Source organism: Castor canadensis, chromosome 2 (assembly GCF_047511655.1).
Source record: "Castor canadensis chromosome 2, mCasCan1.hap1v2, whole genome shotgun sequence".
NCBI lineage: Eukaryota > Metazoa > Chordata > Mammalia > Rodentia > Castoridae > Castor > Castor canadensis.
The window spans coordinates 88320556-88339749 of record NC_133387.1 but is presented as its reverse complement, the minus strand read 5'-3'; the positions used below and the strand labels follow the sequence as shown (position 1 = coordinate 88339749).

At 42.1% G+C, this 19194-nt stretch overlaps 1 protein-coding gene across 2 annotated transcripts in view; it reads right to left on the bottom strand.

The window, feature by feature from the left end:
- The window catches only part of Chn2 (chimerin 2), a 288848-nt gene that overhangs the window by 46451 nt on the left and 223203 nt on the right, over positions 1–19194 (bottom strand). The window lies entirely within an intron of this gene.

Sequence of the window (19194 nt, the reverse complement as noted above, 5' to 3'; positions counted from 1 at the left end):
AGTTAAGCATGTAATTGCTGTTTTTTTGTTGTTTTGTTTTTGTGTGAGGTTGATGTATAAGAATTTAAAAATCTTGATCAAATTCTTAAATGTTGAACTTAAGAAAGTACAGCAGGATTGTGTTTAAGAGCATGGAATGCTTGTCAGATAAAGTTCTTTAAAAGTGCTTTACAATACTTTAGGGAAACTTCTGTAAAACTAAGATGCAAGCAAACCATGTGAAACTGAGGGGAGAAGCAGCTATTACTAAGTTCCCAGCTGCTGTCTTCCCTCTTGTTCCATGTCACTCTCTTCTCATATTCCCTATTCATCCTCTTTGCTTTGTATCTTCATTGTTTGTCATATGACTCCTCATCTTTGGCCCAGGAAGTAAGTGCCCCAAATGATTAACTTGTGGGTGTCATTATGAAAGTCAAGACACTCAATTTCTAGTTTATGGCACCCAACTGTGTAGCAGAACTCAGGTATATTTATTTCTCTAACCCTTGCTCCATTGCTATCACTGTCGCTCACTCATTTGAGTCTGAGAAACCCCTGCTGGAGGCCACCTGCTTGAAAAACTGCATTTTCTCATCACACTACAGTATGGCACTTGTCAGAGCACCCCTGCAGAATACACCAAACAGAGCTTCAAGCTGTATCCTGTCAGGTTCTCTGGTCAGCAGGTGGAGAAATGTGTACCTTTGTCTAAAGAAAACATTCAAGGCAAACAGTTGTTCTATGAATGTGAATTGTCCCAGGTTGCAAATGAAAGAGATGCCTATTAAACAGTTTTTCAAAATTTTACAAGTAAAAATATCTCTAATTCCCTTCTGTGCTTTGTACAGTGAACAATCACCCAAAGAAAATAACCCTGATGCCATTCACAGCTGTGCAGTTTATACGCCCAATATAGGTCCTGGGGAGATCTAAGCACTTGGTGTTGTGAGTTGTGGATGCTTGCTCATTTCAAGTAGAATCTATGTTTAGCTCTGGGCTCATGAGTGAGTGGGGATGGGGTTTTCAGACTTAACAATTGGACCTCATATTGTGTGTTGGAAGACCAGCCTAACACCAGGTCCATAGATTGTTGTCCTTTATCAGATAGGATGTCAGAGCATGTGTGACAATGTGGCACCTCCATAGCCACTCTACTCTGGGAAGAGAAGGGTCACGCTAATGTGCAAGCATGGATGTTATGGGGAGAGGTGGTTCAGTCTGAAATGACTCATCCAGTTTGATTTTGGCTCTTTTTTAATGCAAGAAAATTATTCTTAGATATATTGCAAACACAGCTTTTTCCTTCCTTCTTGGATATATTGCAAACACAGCTTCCATCCTTCCCTTCCTCCTTCCCCTTTTTCTTTCTCTTGTTTGGCAAATATTTCAGTACTGTGTTGGGTCAGTGGGATACCATAATGAACAGTGAGAAAATCTCTGCCCTCTTGGAGGGTATACAATAAGCACAACTAATAAGCACATTATATATTATTTTAAAAAGTGGCAAGTGCTATGAAGAAACACAAAGCAAGGACATAGAGAGAGATAGGGGGGCAGAGCTCAGGAAAAATATCATTGAGAAGGTCACATTTGGGCAAACACTGGCAGGAAGTGGTGGGGAAGATCATTCCAGGCTAGGGGGTGTAGCAAATGCAAAGGCCATGAGATAGGAGTGTGTTTAAGAAACAGCAAAGACCAAGAATAGCTGGAGAGGTTGTACTAAGAGAGGATGGAACAAGGTACCCCCAGCACAGAGTAATGACATTTGCCTCTACTTGAGTGATGTAAGCAGCCAGAGCAGTGCTCTGAACAGAGCTGTGGTATGACCTGGGTGACTTCAGACTGTACACGGGAAGGTGGGAGCAGAGAAAGTGATTAAAGGCAATTGTAGTAGGCCATGGAAAGAGAGGATAGTGACTTGGACCAGGTGGAGCAGTGAAGGTGGGGAGAGCAGTCCAAATCCAGATATTAGGGGTCTATAGGATTGGCAGACAGGTTGAATGTGAAGTGCACAAGAACACCAGAACTCCAGGATAATGGTGCAGTTCTGGGCCTGACGCATTATATAGATGAAGTTTCCACGAAATGAGATAAAGAAGACTGAGGGGAAGACTGAGAGAAAAAGTCAGATCCTCCAGTGTAGGTATATTGACAATGAGAATGTGGTTGGATGTATGACCCTAGAACTCTGGAAAGAGTGGGTGCTGCAGATCTACTTCTGGAAGTTATCCGGTAGACAAAACTGAGAGGAAGACAGTCGATGTAGATAAAGCACAGTAGAAGCCCCAGGACTGAGCCAACCATCAAGAGGTCAGGAAATGGAGAAAGAACTAGTCAAAGAGCGAGAGAAGAAAAGTTTACTATCTCAGAAGCCACACAGAAAGGTGATCAACTGTGGCTCAAGCTGCTGATAGGCCAGATTTGGCTTGGTGGGGGTTAAGAAAGGACCACAGGACTTAGCTACAGGAAAGCAAGTGATCACCTAAACAAGAAGAGTTTGCAAGGAGCAGTGACAAGAAGTCTTGATAGAGGGTGCTCAGGGAAAACAGAAGGATAGCTGCTGGAGCAGAGAGAGCAGCCAAAAGGATGATGACGGTTGGGGGGGGGGTGGTGCTGTTTTTCCTTCTCAGAGTGGAAGGAAGCCACTGGGATATCATTTGCCCATCATAAAACCATAGCTTATGGAATAAAGAGCCTGATTCCATTTTGGAGGCTTGGCTGCTGACAGCTTTCAAGTCAGTAAGAGGGCTAGGACAATCTTTCCTTTGGTGTTAGTGGAAGCCCTGGCTGGTGTGAAACTTTCTCTTGACTCCACCTCCCAACCCCATAGAACCTTAAACCAGATGCCCCTCTTTCCTTTCTCAAGCCATTTTTGGACCTGCATGGAAGGCCTCCCCCTCCTCGCCCTCCCGCTCCCCACCAGAAAACTTCATTAGGTGAACAATGCAGCTTTGCACATCCTTTTGGTGTGTTAGGCATCATCAATTTCATCACCAAACCAAATTTGGGAGGACAGTCTATTGTGCCTGTGTAGAGTGCCTATGACATCCCCCAGGAGCTGGTAAGTACCTTAGGTGTGGCCTGTGACTCACTCTACTGCACAGGCTGTACCTCCTCCTATTCCCCAGCATTTTCTTCAATGCTCAGCACCCAAGACCCATTCTTTGAAGACACCATGTTCTTTTTGTAGCTATGCTTCTGCACACATGACTCTGCCACTTAAAACATAAGATGTGCTAGGATCATATCAACAACAAAACAGAAGGGAAAACCCTAATAATTACTGAGTACGTATTGTGCCTGGCACATTAATCGTGTTCTTATTTAATTTTCACAATAATCCTGTGATACAGGTATTGCCACCCTGTTTCACATATGAGAACATGGAGCCTAAAGGAGCTCTCACTGCTTAAGTTGGCACAGCAAAGAACTAGGACTTGAACCCAGAATCAGCGGCATCCAGAGTTCATACTCTTGAACTTCAGGGGATTCTGCTTCCACATACATGTTCCCCACCTGGGTATAATAACCTTAGAAAAGACCTTGGATTCATGTTTTCTGATCTCGTTGCTGCCAAGAAGTACAAAGAGAACTCAACAAGGGTTTATCTGTAAATGCATGTGCGTGGTCTGACCCATGCCTCAAAGCGACATGCCCAGATTCTCTCAACCAATTAGTTGCAAAGTCAGGTCAAAAAGTCAGGTCCCAGGACCTCCCACCATATAACAGATCTGATTAGTATCTATGCCTTCCAGACTGCACAGTTCAACAACAACAACAACAACAACACACACACAACTTTAAAAAGTGTATCAAACATAGATAGGAAATTACAAGACAACATACATTTATTCAAATCATCTTAGAAAGTAATTTGGCCGTGTGTACCAAGAGTTTCAAAACATTCCTGTCTTTTAAGATTCCATAATTCAATTTATAAGAATCTGCCCTAAGGAAATGACCCTAAATACAGAAAGACATTTATAGAAGCATTCTTTCTAATATTAAAAATGGAACATAGTGTGCACATCCTAACATTAGGAAATAGCTAAGCAGGTGTGATGCTCATGCAATAATCAAAATGATATTTGTGTAGAGTGCACAATAATTTGGCTATACTATGCCTTGTGGGAAAAAAAGCAGAATGTAAAATAGTAAGAATACTATGCTCACAGATATATTAAAAATTCCCAATCCATTGGAAATCACTGTCAGGATCAATGCCTATTATCTTTCAAACTTCCTTTAATTATATTAACTATGCAATTACAGTGAGCAAAATTTTGCTACCATACAGAAACAAGCATTTGTTGTGTTTTGCATTTGTACTAGGAGATCTTTACCTTATGAGAAAAAATAGGAAGTTGTAAATAAAACTAGAAACTGAGCCAGACACTGGAGGCTCATGCACATAATCCCAGCTACTTGGGAGGCTGAGATCAGAAGGATGATGGTTCAATGCCAGCCCAGACAAACAGTTCACAAGACCCCATCTCCAAAATAACCACAGCAAAATGGACTGGAAGTGTGGCTCAAGCAGTAGAGTGCCTGCTTTGCAAGTGCATAGCCCTGAGTTCAAACTCCAGCCCCATCAAAAACTGTAAACATTTTGAATAAATCCAGAAACTGGATAAATCTAAAATATGAGAGCCTTTTGTAATTGGGATCTCACACTTGAAATATATTTACAGAAACTCTCAGATGTGCAAAACAAGTGATTAAGTAGTGTTAGTGGAAGTGAAAACTCTTCATCTAGCAGAATTAGGAAAGGATTTACTCTCTGTAGGACCTAAGACACACTATCTTATGGCCTCAATTCATAGAAATTAAAATCTTTTCCTAATGCACAAGCTATCACTATTTCACTAACAACATCATTTAGGTTAAATCCCCAAAGATATTTTCACCATGGGCCGAAATAACTAAAAGTTCTAAAATAAAATCGTATCATGCTTCTTTAATCATGTGTAGTATTGTTTGTAAGAGTTAGGAGATCTAAGAATGAAGAGTAAGGGTTATCATGTTCATATAGCAGACCCAGAAAAAAATCTCCAAATACATTTATCCAGACCCAGAAAATTACCTCTCAATATGTGTAATATAGATGTGAGGATTTTAGTTTTGTAGTATTTCAATAACAATTTTTAAATAACTCAGAAGTTATTTAAAATTTTTCTCACTTCAGTCTTATAATAACATGACTCCAAAGATTGTATCCATAACAAAATGCTTCCAGCAGTCTCCTGAAGAGTTGGGTGAGAAGGTAGTGCTGTAATTGGCCATGTGCTATTTCGGTGGAAAATGCCATGTGTTTGTTGCGGTCATAGAAATGACAGTGGCAATTATACTCTAAAAATGGTGAAAAGTTTTGTTTGCTAAGTATTCTTTGTTAACAGTGAAGACTCTAGAGTTAGGCTTGTGGACTAAAATTCTACCTTCACCCCTTCTTTCCAGCTGGGTGAACTTGTGCCAATATTTTTAACCTCTTTTATGCTTCACTTTCTGAAATTTTAAATGTGGATAATAATAATCGTAGGTGCCTCATAATGGCCATTTAAGTAATAAGTTGGATATTGTTCAGACCTATGCCCGGCATCATTTCACGAATGTGTATACTCATACAATTTAATGAATAAGCTAACTTTCTGATTATGCAGGTGATGTTTTCAAAGTAGGGCCTAGTCATAGGAAGGTGTTGAGTTTAGTTAAGACTGCCTTTACCTCATGTGACATGGGAAAAAAATCCTTTTTGACCTGTCATAATTCCCAAACATGTCATTTTTTAAAAATTTGATCAGGTCACCAGAGAGCTAAGAAGATTCTAGAAATATTTTAATCCCAAATGAGATAGCTCTTCAGAGGCATTTGGTGAAATGAATATGAAGTTTCATTAAAGGTATAAATGCTTCAAAAGCAGCAGTGTCCTGAAATATGGTGATAACAGAAGGAAAAAAGGCAAGATGGACGTGTTTTAGGATGCAAATTTAGAAAATCAGGCAGATTATAGTTTCTATGGGCCCTGGAGATGTCAGCGTGGCTGGTGACTTGGCCCTGGGCCCCATCCAGTGCTATGCTGAGGAAAGAGACTCCCACATTCTTGGAGAAGATGGTGCACAGCAACAGCCCAGCCTGTGATGCCCTCAGTGGGCTCAACATCCCCATTCAGCCTCCTACCTCGCACCTATGACTGGGTGTTAGAAGCAGATGGAGCGCCTTGCTCCGGTGATAACCAGCACCAGCTTGTTTAGAGAGTTTTTGGACTAGACGACACATTTCTCAGAACAAACTATTGGTACTTTCAGGAGTAACCAGCCATCCTGGGGATATCATGAGCAACCATTTTCAAAGATCGTCACACAGAATCCCACCATGTTGATTTATTTCCAAATGCTTCTGAGACCACTCATAGGTCACTACTTTGTACTGACTCACCTCTACACCATCCACTCAATCTTCAAATTGTGTACCTTAAACACCCAATTATACCAGTTTTTCTATGATAAAGTAAGTTTAGAAAATCTTACATGTAGTGTTTCTTTGCAGAATTACCACTTATATCACTGTTTAGAACCATTAGAATTTGCCAAACTTATCAGTAGCCCCATGTAAAACAATGAATATTTAGCAGGACTAGTGTTTGGGAAATTTGATACCTAACTTCAGGAGTGTTGGATTGATCGAAGCAGCTAATACACATGGTTTCTAATGTCTAAAGCATAATAAGGGCTCAATAACGGTGAGTTGTGAATATTGTTAAGTTTAGCTAAAGGTCCTGCTGTATCCTCAACAATGAACACACAAGAAGACTGGCTCTGCCAACTGTCCCTGGGTGACATTGGGGGAACAGAGATGGTTGGTACCATCCTGTTCTCCCACGTGGTGAGTCATTCAGAGGACAAAGTGACATAAGTCAAACACAGAACACAGCTGACAGCCAAAAGAGCACTCCAGGTATGTCAGTTCCAGGCAGGGTGGGCTGGACATACCACCCGTGACACTCACTCCCAGGCTGTACATTAGCAGACTTCGGACACACCTCTGGCTCTTGTGGGTCCTTCTGGGTTGCTATGATGCCTTGTTGGACAGAGTCCAGGGTGTCATCTGAATTCCAGCATTCCCGATTGTGACCTTGTCAGCAATCTGGTGCCAGTGAGTCTAAAGTCTAGGATCTCTGGGCCCTGACCCAAGGTCTGCACAGGACTCACCTTATTTTCTAATGTCCCCTGATGGTGCTAAGAAATAGTCTTTCACAGAAGTCCTTTAGCCCCAAATGACCGGTCTTAAATGATCTGAGTCCATGGGAGACCTCCCCTTTCCCCCAGCCCTGAGTCCTTCCAGAAAACTGTTGTACTCTGGTCAAAGCACAAAGGCCAGCAGCCAAGATCCTAAGGAGAAGGAGGGCTATGAGGAGGGTTGGGGTTTGGTGCAGGTGATTGCTTTGCACATGCTTCCTGGTTGCCAACTGTTACTCTGTGCTCCATTGCATTGCCTGGTTTCCTAACACGAGTTCTGTGCCACAATCTGAAGGCTCCCTGGTGGAGTCCAGCTGGTGTCAAAACGACTATTATCCAAGAAGAGTGTTAAATTCGGGAAAGGAAGGTAGAGTTTTCTTGCTGCTGTGTTACCAGCACAATCCAGGCATGATGGGAGTCGGGAGATCAAATTCCTCACAGAGGGCAAATGGAATGTTGATAAGAATTATGCTCAATGGATGAAATGAGTTAAGATGAAATTACCTTCTGTTGGGATTCTGGGGTTCAGTTTCTAAGAATTAGGGGTGGAGGATTTTAAAAATGGCTGAGGAACACTTTTATATGCCTCGTATCAAGATATGATGGAGGTGATGTTATGTGACTCCTGAGGGAGGGTAACGAAAGGCATCGAAGCTTCTGCTTTGTCCTTTGGGATCCTTGCACTGGAACCATATGTGGTCACATTAGAAGTTCAGTTATCCAGAGGCCAGCATGTTGGGGGAAAGTGTGAATTGCCCAGAGAGGCCTCATGTAGGGACTCTGTTTGAGAATCCATTGTCCAAGTGCTCTCATCCCAGGTGCCAGACAGGTGAATGAAGGAGCCACTCAATGATTCTAGTTCCCAACTGTCAAGCTTCCCTCATGCCTTTTAGTCTTTGAGCCAGATGAGGCTCCAGAGAGCACAAAGCAGACACAAGACATCTCCACTGCACCCTATCCCAACCTGTCATCCAACAGAACCCATAGCGATAATGCACTGGCTATTTTTCACTACTAGGTTTTGAGGTGATTTGTCATTGGGCAATAATATCCAAAACAGGTTTTGGTGACAGTCTGTGGAAGCTTCTGCCACTTCCAAATGAAAAGGCTCTGTCTTTAAGGAGCAAGCACATCTGTTCGTTTTGGTTTACGTCAAATCATGTTTGTGTTTTAAAAAAGGGATTAATGCTTTACAGTGTTACATATGATGGTGACAAGTTTTATGTAGAATGCAAATGTATTTTGGTTTCTCTATGCAAACAAAACAAATGTGAAACAATGAGAAAAATGTTTCATGTACAGTATTCAAATAGGTTAAATGGGAATTTGTAGACACAAATGTTGCAATGTATGTGAAAACAAGGAATTTTTATGTTGTAGGACAACAGAAATATACAATTTATTATATGTATGTAGCAGTTACTGTTGTAAGCATCTTATATCCCCTCTCTCCCATCCATCTATCCCTCCATCCATCTACCCACCCAATCAACCAAGTCAATTAATAATTATTCATGAAGTGAATAATTTCTAAGAATTAGGCTCTGTACTAGACTCTGGACATCCGGAATCAAGTACGATCCAGTCTCTGTTCTTACTTAAGATAGTTCAAGGACTTAGAGAAGTGTTTATAGTTGGGAAGTATGACACGTGCAAGGCATTGCTATTCATCATTACTGTGTTCCAAATATGAAAGTCCTTTTTACTTCAGGCCTATTTCTTAGCTTCTAGCTAATCTCCAAACTTGGCATATCACTGGAAAATAAACAGGTTCTCCTGTTCAGTATGTTGCTTAAATTTTTGAGTTTATGTATGTATGATGTCCCAGTGAGCTGGGGCTGCAGCTAAAAACTTGGAAATCATGAGAATACACCGTCTCCTCTGACATCACTCTTTGCTCATCTTGCTAACTCCTAGTCATCCTTCTACCCTCCCCTGGGCCTCCCACCACATTCTCCTGGAAGCTTTCCTTTGTGGTTGCCTCAATATTCTATGTGTAATAGATTTTGTTTAAACTCCATTTGACCCTGACTTCTACAAGGCTGTGTTCATCTTGTTTATCACTATTTCTGTCTTTTTTCATTACTTTCTCTTTCTTTCCTTCTTTCTTTTTCTCCCTTCCTTCCTTCCTTCCTTCCTCTCTCTCTCTTTTTTATTAGGCTGTATTCATTGTAAAGGGGAAATTCCTTGTGACAATTCCAAATAGGCTTACATTGTACATTGGTTAGATCACCCCCACCTATTTTTAAGTCTTTAGCACACTGCCTAGCTGTGTGGTATTCAATAATATTCTGAATGAGTAAATAGATAAACCAGTAAACTAAGGACTGATTCCTAGGAAACATATCATTGATAGGCTGCTTAAAACAAATGTTTTAATGTTTCCTGGGAAACTGAGGCCCAGGAAGAGAAATAATTTACTCAGTCCTGCAGTTGATGAGGGACAGGTCTAGCTTTTATGACTAAGATTGGAGTAGTATATGAGCCCATGTCTTTAGCCTTTGTATGATTTTTTGTACTGGTCATAAAAAATGAGTGGCTCTGAAGTTCGTATACATTATTTTCATTCTATATGGACAATATAAGTACCTGGGATCTTTGCCTCGTCCAAAGCTCCCCTCAAGACCTGTGGCTTTTTGAAACCATTCTTTTTTGACACCTGTGAAACACCTTTTGTCTCAGGAGCAACTTGGAAATAGAAAGCTGGAGAATATAAAGATAAGACAGGTTGCACTTAGATCACAAGACAGGCTTTTTACCTTTCGAATGGAACTCCAAGAACTCCTGCAGGGTTAAGCTATAATACACAGGAAGGAACTAGCACAGGGTATAGCATGCAGTAGGCGCTCAATAAATATTGGCTGCATCTGAATTTGCCCCCAAATTTCTACTGCTACAAAAGTATGATGTGCCCCTTGGAGCCTGTCACCTGATCACCAAGAGTGTATAAGGTAGCTGTCCCAATAGAGGTTCTACTGCTACCATGGGCTGCCCTGGGGGGGTGGGGGGGTTGGGTCAGCTCCTGGAAATGGACCCACCTCAGAAAGGCATTCTTTGTTCTCTCCCCAACCACACAACACTACCAGATGTAGTGACTTCTATCTGTGATCCACTGAGGTCTCACTTTGTGAACCTGCAGGGCAGGTGAGCTTGAAAAGTTTCAAAGCACTAGCCAGAATGACCTCACTCTGATTTCTCTAGGACTGTATGGACCTTTCGAGAAAAAAAAATTCCAAATGACATGAGAAACCACAGGAGGGGAAGGACAGTGGACAGCGAGAAACAGAGAAATCAGTGGCACATGAGAAGTGGGGATAAAAACGCAGGGGGGAAGGAATCTGACAATTCTTCCAAAGGCCATACAAGTCTCTGAAAAGACATTTGAGAATTAAAAAAAAAAACAAAAAACAAAAAAACGCTGTGTGGATCTGGGTCTTCCAGAGCCTTCGGAAGTGGAAAGGCTGACCGCTGACCCTCTGTGTTCCTGGCAAGGTGCATTGCTATGGGACAGAACACTAGGGGATTCCTGAGAAAACCTGAAACGACATAAAAGGGCACCAGGAGCTGGTCTCTCTTAGTTCAGTGTAACTTAATTCAAAAGCAGCGGAGACTTCTTTGTGAAGGAATCACTGTTAAGGTGAAGGCCACGGCGTTCTTAACTGGTTGAATTTCATCTTCTGGGCATTGCATCTGTTCCAGAATTCTGATATTTCGTCACATAATTGGATCAATGCACTAAAGAACTTTGAGGACAAGACAGGCCAAGGGGAAAGCCAAAGCCAAGTGCCTTATCTCCTTCAGTGTGTTTGCCACACTGAAATACTGTCTTTCACACAGCCAGTGGGATACTGAGAAGTTTGACAGGGGACACTGGATAAAGATTTTAATTCGATTGCGAAGTCTCCTGTGTATTACATGTGCCCTTGTTGTCCTCATTGCTGTGATCTTGGTTGAGTAATCTGGTGTAATTGGGCTTCCTTTCCCTCACTTTCAAAATGAGGCTTAGCTAGGACCATTTTCCATTTTCAAATGTCCAACAAGGGCAGTAGGAGTGCAGATGCCTTTGAGATGTAAGAAGTCAGGGTGGGGCTAAGACAACCAGATAATCCTGTATAAGACAGAGGAGGACAACTGACATTAGAATTCACATCTATTTGTGATGGGTGGTGGGTGTGTATACAAGCTTGTTACAGAGACACTATACCATTTCTTTAGAAAATCAATTATCTAGTTGTGTAATTTGCCTCATAGTTTAGATATTCAGATAGCATCAGTATATCACACTAGGTCTAGAATCTTTGCCACTTGGAGATAATCAGAGATCAAGTCATCTGTTATACAGTACATAACCCTGTGTCTTAGCCTGTGAAAACAACTCATTCTACCTGCATCCCAGGGAGACAGTGTGAAATAAAGCAGGAATAAAAAAAATACATCACAACATACAATAACAGGGGCATGGACTCTAAAAAGTCAATAAGGAATCTATTGCCAATAACACTAAAATAGTTTTTAAAAAGTGGGCAATTGGAATTGTAATATTACTATGATTTTATTGGTTAATTTTAAGTAGAATAATGTGTAAGACTTTAAAAATACACAGTAATTCATAAACAGAGGCTCTGGAGAGGGAGACAGGGGCTAGCATTGCACTAAAATAGCTCCAGCCCTGGGCAAAAGCCTTGGTCTGGGTTACACCACTAGCACTTCTCCCTTCCTGTGAAGGAAGCACAATCCAGCTCACTTCCCTGGTAATGAATTAGCACCCTGCACTGTGGAGTTGGGACAAGTACTTCAAAAGTTGCTTTTCTCCTCATAATTACTTCTGTTTCCCTCCTGATACTCATTTAATTCCTAAATAAAGGGAGAGAGCCCTCCAAGGTTAGACTCAGCGTTGTAACCCGGAGCAACCTCAGAGTGAAATTAAAATCAATTAGACCCACGTGGGTATAATTATAGTAACTTAATGAGTAGGAAGAGAGTGATCGTCTTCTGGGAAGCAAGTATACTTTGTTCTGAGAGTGTGACAGGACTGCTCAGTATTTGTTACATTGTTCTGGAGTTTTCTCTAAGACCATCATGAGGTTTGCAGAGAAGATGGGGGATGGTGACGAGGCGGGGAAGGACCCTTTCCCAGGTTTATGAGTTGGCCAGTCTGGAGGACACCAGTCTGCGCTGTGCGTAGGGTGGCTACAGAGGGGTAGGTGTGGCTAGGTTCAAGGACGTGGTGTGGTTCCTGCTGAGGTCCGAGCATGGAGGCAGCTGGAAGAGGTCCAGGATCAGCCAGGACCTGCTCTAACCGCGGTCCTAGCCACATCAGCGCCTTTGATGGAGGTGTCTGAGCCCACGACATCCTGAGTTTCTTCCACCGCTTACTGCTAGGATCCTGAATGGCCATTGCACTGTCCAGAACAACCAAGTCACCCACTAGCAAAAGCCTGCCACATATTCTGGAAAAAGAGGCAAACGAATGTGCTTCTGGGTGACGGTGGCCTGGATGAGGTTGAGATGAAGGGCCCTGTGCCTGGTGGAGAAAGGAACCTGCGGCCAAGTGTCCTCTACAGCCCGCGTGGGCGCAGCGCGGGGCTCGAGCCCCAAGCTTTTCCGGAGCCCTCGACTAGCGCTTCCAGTGGGGTTCTGTAGACCACGGGGGTCAGAATAACACCCAGAGGAGGGCTTGTGGAAACAGATTGCTGGGTCCCAAGCAATCTGAGCAAGAAATCAGATTAGCAGGAGGGGAGGGAGGAATCTGTGAGATCATTGAATGCGTTTTGTGGTGTCCTAGTACAGAAGGTTTGAGACTTGTTACCTTGGGGGTTTGTACAGTCATGCGGTAACCGAGGGAGTTAACAGGCTCAGGGCAGCTTCACTTTTGCTATCAATGTAGGCTGGTCTGTCTCTTTCTCTCTCTCTTTACACACACACACACACACACACACACACACACACACACACACACACACCCTACTCCAGCCCCACAAACCACACACACTGTGTGTGTGTGTGCAGGAAACCAAATATGACTAACGCATTGGCTTCAAGGAGCAAATATTTGCCACAGTGGAGGAGATAGGAATCTGAACAAATAATCACAAAACACTCTGTGCTTCATGCCTAGTAAAGGTAGGTTCAAAGTGCCCTGGGAGCAAGGAAGAAGAAGCAATAAATTCAGAGAGGCAGATGGGAGGTACTCCAAGGTCAAGTTCACAAAGCTTCTTCAAAGAAGTGACATTGAGATGGCTCCTGACATAAAAGAAAGAATTTGTTAGACTGAAAAAGAAGAGAAAAAAAGCATTTAAAGTGCACTGGCAGAGATAGTCACACAGTTTGAAACATATCTGGGGACAAGTCTAGGTTGTCATCAAAATAGTCATTATAATAGATTTATGTTATTACTGATTTTGACTCCACCCTCAAACCTGTGGAATGGGCTGCTTCTCCCAAGGACTCTTCTCAGACCCCCAAAGTTTGGTCAAGATTGGAAAATGCTTAGTGGGCTTACCTAGAACACAGGCTGCAGTTCTTCTTCTTCTTTTTTTTTTTTCTTTTTTCTTTTATTATTCATATGTGCATACAAGGCTTGGTTCATTTCTCCCCCCTGCCCCCACCCCCTCCCTTACCACCCACTCAGCCCCCTCCTTCTCCCCCCCACTCAATACCCAGCAGAAACTATTTTGCCCTTATTTCTAATTTTGTTGTAGAGAGAGTATAAGCAATAATAGGAAGGAACAAGGGTTTTTGCTGGTTGAGATAAGGATAGCTATACAGGGCATTGACTCACATTGATTTCCTGTGCGTGGGTGTTACCTTCTAGGTTAATTCTTTTTGATCTTCTTAATGTGGAGTGAGCTGGGGTAGGCAATGAAAGGCCCAGGAGCCATGAAAACAGGCATATGTGGGCTGGGGGTGGATTGCAACCTCAGACAAGGTATCAGGTTATCCTCTCTTTTCTCTAGGGAGAAATGCATTGTTGGATCCATTAGCATTGGATCAAATAGCACCTGATGCCCCTCCCCAGCTTCTGGCCCTGCCACTGCTCACCATACTCATGGCTTAGCTGAATGTTTGTCCTTTAAAAATAATGCTTGTAAGATGGATACCTGAAAATGGGCTAGGAACATTAAAAAACCAGAACCCCACAGTTCCTGAAGTGGTGAGGTAAACCACTGACATTTAGTAGATAGACAGGAGACCTGGGTTCTGATTCCAGGCCTATCACCTGAGGGACACCTGGGCACCTCTTTTACCTTCTGGGTATCTGCAACTGTAATGTGACTAGATAATCTCTAAGGCCCTGCCTAGCTTTAAACTTATGATGCTAAGGGATTATTTTTCAAAGTTGTCCCAATATGATGTCCCAAGATTACCTTATTAAAAAAAATATACTGAGGGCTTTTTAAAGTCAGACTTGTTGATGTATAATTTAGATTCAGTGAAACTCACTCATTTTAAGCATACAGTTTGAATTCTAAGCTGTAGTATTTTATTGGCACTGTAGTAACATTAATATTATATTAAATTAATTAAAAAAATTAAAATTTTAACTTTATTTGGTAAAACGAATCCTTCTACCACTAAGCTCCCAGAATATTTTAGGGTGTTTTTTCAGTGCTTGGAATTGAACCCAGGTCCTCAAGAGCATTCAAGGCAAGTAGTCTATTACTGAGCCAAATCCCCAGCACTTCTAGAGCATTTTGTGCAAAATTTACATGTACTAATCCTGGGAAATGAGCAGGTAATATTGGGACATCATAAGAACTCTGACGAATGACCTCGCTATTTATTATAATGTCACGTTTTTAATGGTGTGCTAGAATTGGCTCCTAATGTATGCAGCTCTTCCCAGCTTAATCAGTGACATCACTGTGATTGCTTGAAATCGGCCATGGTAGGAGAATTTACACCATGGAAATAGGCAAACGCTACATATCAGGATCCCTAAAGGGAACACATTCTCCAGTGTTAAATATTTAGCAGCATAACACTGTTATGACATCTTTAAAAGGATCCATAAAAGTAATTTTTAGAAATCAAGTAATATTTTAAATAGCTCTTTAAATCATGATTTATTGATGTATAATTTAGACTCAGCAAAAAAGTCACTTATTTTAAGCATATTGTTCTATGAGTTTTGACAAATGCACACAGTCATGTAGCCATCACTACTTCCCAGTACTGTTGGAAGTTAGGCATGGCATATGACTTGCTTTGCCTAATGAAATGAAGTAGAGTTGCATGTCATTTAGGGCCTGTTCATAGAAAGAAAATGATACTGGGTGAAAATCAGTCATCCTGGATAAGAAGTAACCGTTTGATGTGTTAAGACCCTGACAGTTGAGAGTTATTTGTTACTGCAACCTTACCTAGCCCATCTCCACTGAGACACTGGTGACTGTGGATTGGTTGTGATGCAAACAGAAGAATCTAACTCATGTAGCATGTTCTTCAAGGCCGCATACTCACATGCACACATCCCAGGCCACATCTCCAGTTTCATTTCCACACCTCCCATCCTGTATTCCATCCACGGTGAGCATTTGGAATCCCTTGACTATGTATCAGTGATACTCATCCCTTCTGTGTGCCACACGCTCTCTGAACACTTCACACTGATGGTTTCATCTCAAGTCTCACATCTCTGCTTCCTGGGTTGTCTACCTGGCACGTCCATTTTTCTTTGCTTTGCCTGATATATCCTACTTATTCTTAGTAATATAGCTAAAAAATTAATTGTCCCACCTTTAAGCTCTCAGAGCATTTTATGAAAATTTCATAGTGTGTTATATTATTTGTCTACTTCTGTCGATGCTCCCTACTCCGTCCCCACAGCTGGACTCCTTACCTACTGAGGCACTTGCATAAGGCAGAGGAGGAAGGAGGCACTATGTCATGATGAGCAGGATGAGTAAGATCATTATGGGATGTACAGGTTTCAGCACCAGTTATGAAAACCAGGGTACAAAGCTGGATAGACAGATCAACTGTGATTGCATTTTAGCCCAAAGAAACCAATGGAATCTTTTAAAATGGAATTGTCTTACAATAGCTCATTACTGGATGGATTTAGACCTGATCTGGGTAGATCTCAGTCTCACTATCAAATCTAAATCAACCAACAGTTAGGTTTTAACACTAGGGTTAGACTGATGGCCTGTTCCCCAAAATTAGTGGTGCTCCTGATTTGCTAGGAGGATTGTCTGAAATAACCCTAGGTACTCATCTGGATTATCAGGTTAGACAGCTATGGATGTGGTGAACTCTTTCTCACACCTGGAGAGACTGCCCAAACTCCTCTTCCTATGTGACAATGTTACCCTTTCTCCAGGGTAACATTTCTTGGGTCCTGAGGTTTACAGGTACTAAGAGTTTGCATTCCCAGATAGTTCCTGCAACAGCTGGCATCCAAACCCAGGCCGCCTGGTGCCAAAGTAGTTTCATTATCTCCCTTCTAACAAAATTGCTGTCATACTTGCCCTGTGAAAAAGGAGACTGGCTCATGTCTGTAATCCTAGCTACTTGGGAGGTTCAGATTGGAAAGGATCATGGTTCAAGGTCAGCCCAGGCAAAAACTTCTAGAGACCCCATTTCAGTGGAACAAAGCTGGATGTGGTGGTGCATGCCTGTTATCCCAGTTGTGTTGGGAAGCATAAAATAGCCAGTATGGGCAAAAGACTCCATCTCCATGGAAAAAAACTAGGCACGGTGGCATGTTCCTGTCATCCTAGAGATGGTGAGAAGCTTAAAATAGGAAGATTGTCATGCATGCTGGCCTGGGCAAAAAGGCAGATCATATCTCCAAAATAACCAGAGCAGAAAGGGAAGGGTGGAGGCATGGCTTGCCTGCCTAACAAGTACGAAACCCTGAGTTCAAATCCCAGTACCCAAAAAAAGAAAAAAAAAAAGGGCAGAGGAGACTGATGGAGTGGAGGTGGAGCTGGGTTGGAGATGCGTCCTTCCTTGGAACCTAGCTCCATCCAGCAGAGGGCCTTGGCCTCAGCACGTCCTTCTTATCTGGCTGTCCCTGACTTTGCCAGTTTCTTCTTTTCCTCAATAAGGCCTATTTCAAGGCCTAAGTCAAATGCTGTGATGCTGTACAATTTATCCCTAATCTTGGCAGATGACGGGCAGCGATTTAGAATGGACCCATCTTGCAGAATAGTTCCCCTCTAAAAAATTGAATAAATAGTGTCATAGCCAGGTAGCACATTATAATTTTTAAAGCATGCTGAGACATCATGAATTCATCACTCTCCTCAAAAATCATGTGATATAAACACTATGTTATCCCTATTTTATAGCTGGAGAAACTGAGGCTGAGAAGGTGCAAAGTATTGCCTAGGGTCACCCTCCAGGGAAGCAGCAACAGAGTCAGGATAAGAACCAGGATTTTCTGACTTTTTTGACAGTTGTATGCACTGCTTTTTTGGTGCGACACAATTGATGTGGCACCAGTGCCATCTACTCTTTCACTCTTACGGTAAAATGTTTCATGTTACTGACAATTCAGCTTGTTATCAAATCCATCTACATACACAGTAGAGCAGGCACCAGCCAACTATGTCAAGTCTTGCAAAGAAAGGGGAAATGCTCTTCTCCAACAAAGATTGAACAAATAAAGAACACATTCCAAAGAAACCTGAGAAAAAGTCAGTGGGGTGGGTCTCTGTGTGCCAGTTGATTTGGCTGATGAAAATTCAGTGCTCACACAGGTAAAGAAATCAGGAAAGTATAGTGCAGATGTACTGAAGGCCTACTACAGGTGTCCTGCAAGCAGATCATGGGTGACACAAGTGAAGTGCAAAATGTAAGGGGACCCACTCTCAGATGCTGACCCATCTCTTGAGCCCTGAGAGACAGGCTCTCCTGCCCTCACCTGAGTCCCAGCCTTGGTAAATTTCATGTCCTCATCCTGAGCTGAAGGTCTGTCACATCCTCAAGAGCAGTAATAAAGGGTGTGTCTCCACAGTGAGAGCAGGAGCAAACCAGAAATAAAACCAAGTTAGATCCGATTGTCTTGCCCACAGAGTACAACCTAAGTAATCCGCCGAGCCTTGTGAAAATCAAAATGTGTGCCTTTGGTTTAAAAATTAGGTACTTCAAGCAAGTCCTTCAGGAGGCATTAAATCAAGCACATTCTTGCTATCATGGGGTCTGTGCAGCAGTTCAGGCTGCTCTGCTGTCTTCCATTAGCGGTGTGGCTGTTGTGGCTAAATGTTTCCTCCTTTAGCCAGGGTCAGGTATGTGAGCACATACCAGGTTGCCTAGGAGATGCTATTTAGGAAGCCCATGAAGATGTCTCATCAGTGTCACTGAAGCAACACCAGGATGAGATTCAGAAGACACCAGTCCTGGATTTGGTCCTGCCTTGGACATTAATTAGGTTATAAGACCCTGGGCTCATCAAAGAACACCTTTATACCCTAGTTTCCTTTGTTGGGTCAGCATATAACTTTGAACCTTCAGATCGTGGACTCCCATGATTATTATAGGTAGTTGGAAAATTATCTGTATTTGGCATAAATACAGCCCCCCAAATCATTAAAAACACTACTGAGCTTATAATTGCTTTTTAATTGAGTATGTTATTATAATTTTTTGATAGTACAAGGGTTTGAACTCAGGGCCTCATGCTTTCTGGGCAAGCACTCTACCATTTGAGCTATATCCACAGCCCAACTATGTAATTTTTTTAATACATGGATTTAACAACAACACTAAGGTATAGTTTCTGAGAGCTGTGCATTTTTTGTAGTTATCTCACCATGAACTGGTGCCACATAGTTCTCAAATATGCATCACCTGTGATCCCCACTTTAATCAAAGAATTAATCTGAGGATCCAATACAACTACAAGCTTAAGATTAATATGGAGTTTTATCTCCCTCATTTAATTTATGTCTGAAGTAACTACTTACTTAGCACTTACTATGTTCCAGGCACTATTCTCAGTTTCAGAGAAACGGCCCTTATGGAGTATATGTTC